Below are 5,703 nucleotides of genomic sequence, written 5' to 3'. Positions count from 1 at the left end.
AATTAGAAAATGGAAGACAACATGCTGTACCCAACGACTTGCAGACAGTGTATTCCATTGAATTAATTAACTTATTTTGTAACTAAAATGACAAAAACCACAAAATACAAATGTTTATGACAAACCATGTTATATTAAGAATCGGTATGACCTTATGTACTGTTTGTAGGCATTTTATGTGCCTTATATTTTTATATTTTATATTTTCATTTTTCATTTATTTATTTTATTCTTACTGTACTCTTATCTTTATTTTTATTTCTATTTTATATTTTACTTTATATTTGTGTGGAATTTTTATGAATCTCTGAAGAGGCCTTGCGAATCGTGCATGTACCCCCATTTCAGCATTTCATCTGCTAATTACTCCGGCAGGAGCTATACGGATAGAATGGGGCATGCCAACACTAGGCCGAAACAGCTGTAAGTTTATGTTTATTCTCAAATTCCTAATGTACTTTATATTTGTAACCCCGATTCTTAATATAACATGGTTTGTCATAAACATTTGTATTTTGTGGTTTTTGTCATTTTAGTTACAAAATAAGTTAATTAATTCAACGGAATACACTGTCTGCAAGTCGTTAGGTACAGCATGTTCTCCTCCATTTTCTAATTGCTATATAAATTTAGGGTAAAATAACCACCCTTTTACCCGCACCCACTTATTACACTTGGTATAACACTAGTGTAACTATAATTGGGTACCATCCCAGCAGTATATTGGATAGATACTATCCCTTAGTGGGTTGAATCCTCAACCCCTAACTCTCTTGCATTATATATACATATATATATATATATATATATATATACACAAAACAAGTAATACTATATTTGAATCATCCTCATGGATAGCCTAGTGCTCATTCTGCATAGATACATTCTTCATACAGTTTCTCATCTCAGGAGGCTCAGAGCCTTGACTTTGATTGCATTACTATTCATGAACTTTCTCAATAAATGGGAATTTAAATAAAGCTGATTTACTCTTAAATTATTATGCTATAAGTTTATGTAGAGCGTGTAAGTAAAAGTTGTACTGACACAATCATATATACAAATACATATCTGCTTTCTTGAAAACGTATCTCTACAAAATTCTATCTAATGTTATGCATTCTTGCCAAAGATATGGAGCAAAGGTAGCCGAGAGGCAAGAGAATGATCCAAAACTCATAAAAAATATTTTTCTGGTACAAACATTATATCAATGGAAACGTATTTCTGTGATATTTTCATAGCATCTTATACATAATAAAGAAAAGGTGTTACTTTGGTGTGTGATGTACAACTTAAAGGAAGATTACTTTAGGTTACTTTTTAGCTCACTTTTCAACTTCTAAAATCCCTTAAGATAACAATTAAAGATTCTTTACAATAAATTTTTTTGTACATACTTAGCATTGTAAATGTAATTTTTCAAAATTCTGACTATTTTAATAATAGTAAAACCATACTTCGTTTATGTCTTTGTAAATAATAATAAGGAACCAAGAATAAACAAAATAATAATTAAAGTAAGCGCGTATATCACACAAGTTTGGCAGCCGCGAGTTTTGCAACGTCAAAAAACTAAAATGTAGCCTAAAGTAATCACCCTTGAAGTTGCAAGTCCCGCACTAAAGTAGCGCCAAAGAAAGTTATAAGGTAACAAATTCAGTGAAAGGCACCGATTTATAGTCATGCATATTCGACGTTCTACTCTTTCAACCAGTTCCCTACTCATTCTTAACTGAATAATAATAATGATGCCGGCGATCTTTCGCTTTAGCGACATATAAGGGAGCGATTGAAAACGAAAGAAAATGAAGTCGGGATTATACAAAAATAAACCTAATCTACATTACTGAACTTTGCATTCCTACAAGAAACTTGTAGGATAAGTGTAGACAACAAAATCTATCTCACGACATGTTCGAGACTTGTTTTTATTTTCGTTGATACTGACATTTTTTTAAGCATAAAGAATAATCAAAGCGATTCTATAATATGCAAGGTACACAGTCTATTTCTGCCAAACTAACTACTCGAAGTTATATGTAGAATTATCTTGTCCACATGAAGAGATGCCTTCAGTGAATTTGATTCTAAGGTTTATTAGCTTAATTCGAAATACCTTAACAACTCTACTGTTTTGAACTACAATCCCTCGCCACCTGTCCTGTTACAAGGTTTCCATTCTATTATATTTTATTAAGTTAGTACCCTTTTCAGTGTTTCTACGTATACCGTATCAAACTGGAACAGTTTTGATTGACACTGAGAAGAAATCTGTACACACCCTTTAGGTTTATTAGAAATTGCATCTCGAGTTAAGATGATTAACACTCCTCGTGTGCAATGTCTTCATGTATCTAACAGGAAAAGCTTCTGTTTACTCTTTTTTTTCTCTCACCTTGCTAAGTATGACTACTATGAAATTAAACCTAGTGGGTATTAAGAGGTGTTTATTATCTTAAATGCAGCACAAAAAGGAAAAGCTACATATTTAAGTGATGGAAGGAGGGATTTGAAGACAAGGTATCTGCTATTTCCTGCAAGCCGAGCAAACGTCTCCAAATGCTAACGAAGAGAGTTACCTACCTTATACTGATAGTGCAGTAAGTTGTCAGCTAGAGTTGTGTCCTCTTAGTATAAATGCTAAAAAGAAATGCATGACATCTTGATTAACTCCTTAGTATTCAAACCGGCCATATCCGGCCCAAATATTCCATCAGTTTTTTTTTTGCAAACTGTCCAAATCCAGCTTTTCACACCTACCCTACTTTGTCAATCTAAAAACAAACATGTATGTTATTGAAATCTCAAAATAATTATTGAGTCATTTTTATTAATTCAGATCTATTGATCATGTATCTGATCCCATTTTCTTAAGTCTATATTTCTTTTTCTCCTCTATAAACTTACATATAATTTTCAATAATATAACCCTTTGATAGTGGAGGCGCAATGGCCCAGTGGACTCGCGGTCATAGGATCGCGGTTTCGATTCCCAGACCGGGCGTTGTGAGTGTTTATTGAGCGAAAACACCTAAAGCTCCACGAGGCTCCGGCAGGGGATGGTGGCGAACCCTGCTGTACTCTTTCACCACAACTTTCTCTCGCTCTTACTTCCCGTTTCTGTTGTACCTGTATTTCAAAGGGCCAGCCTTGTCACACTGAATATCCCCGAGAACTACGTTAAGGGTACACGTGTCTGTGGAGTGCTCAGCCACTTGCACGTTAATTTCATGAGCAGGCTGTTCCGTTGATTGGATCAACTGGAACCCTCGACATCGTAAGCGACGGAGTGCCAACAACAAACCCTTTGATAATTGGAATTTAAAAAAGCGCTCTCCTGATTATCTAAATTTATTTAATACCTTAATTGTCAAATTCAATTTCACGCTTATTCCAGTAATGGTGTTTATTATCTGCTAAAAATATATTCAATAACCGGGTACTACTAAAGCATCGCGGACCCGAACGCGCATTCGCGCGTCCGCGCTAGCTAGTCGTGAGTGGTCGATCCTAACCCTAACCCTATTCCTAACCCTAACCTTAACCTTAAACACGTATTCATTTGCACACCCGGGTTAGTGTTAGGGATAGGGTTAGGGACAGGGTTAGGGACAGGGTTAGGGTTAGGATCGACCACTCAAGACTAGCTAGCGCGTTCGGGTCCGCGCTACTTTAGTAGTACCCAATAACCATGACATATCTCAACAAAAAATTGTTTCAAACATGGCATTCCTCAACAAAAAATAAATTAGTATATAAAACTGCTTTCCACTGTTAAGAGTGATGAAATTTTGAGTGGATATATGTGATTTCCACAGTTAAAGATGTTTTGTTAACATGGTTTGTTTACTAATCATAGAAATTGTAAATTACATAATTGTCTGACTCCTGTCGGACTAAAGCAGGACATTTACATGCAAAAATTATACAGACAAGTTCTTTTCTATATATATATTTTTTTTTTCATAGGTAATTTGACTTTCTTAAAGTATCAAAGGAATGTAACAGACAATATTAGAATTTATTATGCATACTTTGGACGTGTCGTTGGTGACAAAGACAAAATATAGATGGCATGTACAGGTTGCAATCTTCATGAGATATATTTTTTTTTTAGCGCCTTTTAAAGCCTAGCCAGGCTCATGGGCCCAGTTTCCCTGTTTCAATGGCGTATGTGTTCCCCAGCTGGACGGGACGCCAGTCCATCGCAGTGTTACTCATTTTTGCCAGCTGAGTGGACTGGAGCAATGTGAAATGAAGTGTTTTGCTCAAGAACACAACGCATCGCCCGGTCCAGGAATCGAAACCACAATCTTACGATCATGATGCTGACACCCTAATCACTAAGCCATGCGCCTCCACGAGATATTATATACTGTAAAAAATTCTTTGGGATTTTCTGTGTTCCTTACCAAAACCATTCCTATCAAACATGAATCTCAGAGCTTGCTCTCTCTCTCTCTCTTTTTAAGGATATGTTCTGATCTTTTGAAACATACTACATGAGTGTGTCCCATTCCAAAGAAGGCTAACCCCTCTGGTCTTGCCAATTATTATCCTATCAGGCTCACTTTCATACCACAAATTATGAAAATCGCTGTTTGACAAGATCAAAATTGAAGAGAACCTTTGAGGTGCTGGTCTGCCTCCTATGATGGAAGTCATCATTGAGAGAAATTTATGTTAGTTGGGACACGTGCACAGGACAGACAACAGCAGACTTCCCAGATAACTCCTTTTTCTCCCAACTATGCAAGGGGAAATGAAACCATGGAAGACTTAAACAGAGATATTCAAAGATACTGCAGAAAGAGATATGAAGTAGAAAGGAATTGATCATAATAAATTGCAAACTCAAGCAAAAAAACTGACCAGTATGGAGAAAGCTTATCGAAGCATGCCAAAGCCATGAAGTCATAGTTGCAATGACTGTGCAGATAAAATGGTAGGCTCACTTACAACAGTCCATATGTGATAGAAACTTATTAATTGTAACCTTCTCCAATACTTTGAATCCCTCTCCATATTTTTAACTACCAGTATCATACAGATAAAGTCAAATTTATTGGAAACCTACTCTTCTATGTCACTCACTTGTGGACCCTCAACCTTATGAGGTCTGGTGAAAACAATGTTGTTGCACTTAACTCTTGATCCCAACCAAACATTTGCTGTTTGCTTGCAATTCAACTCAATACTGCATACGCTTGTAGGGATTCAAGGTATTGGAGAAGGTTACAATTAATAAGTTTTTATCACATATGGACTGTTGTAAGTGAGCCCATCATGGATCTATTTCAAAACGGGGGCACCAGTTTTCATTTATGTTTTATGTAGTGTTTTTGGTACCGAAAGACTTTCAAACTTCGTATACTTATCTATTTTGTGTTATAGAACAGAAAAAAAATTTTGTATTCGAATTTATTTCATGTAAAAAATTGTCTTATTTCGATAATTTCTACTAATCACTGACGTCTATTCAGTTGAAAACAGTTAGCGCTGTAACGGTGTATATCGTATTAATCCCCTAACTAGACTGTTAACCCTAACCCTAACCCTAACTCTAGAATCCGAACTCTAAAATTGTTACACACATAGATACGCACAGCGTAATTTATTATATAAACAATATATGCCTATAAATTACGATTAAACTGGATGAAATATGTCACAGGGAATAACATTTTTATGACCGCCCAG

The sequence above is a fragment of the Octopus bimaculoides genome, chromosome 9, assembly GCF_001194135.2.
Source record: "Octopus bimaculoides isolate UCB-OBI-ISO-001 chromosome 9, ASM119413v2, whole genome shotgun sequence".
NCBI lineage: Eukaryota > Metazoa > Mollusca > Cephalopoda > Octopoda > Octopodidae > Octopus > Octopus bimaculoides.
This window is presented reverse-complemented; position numbering follows the sequence as displayed.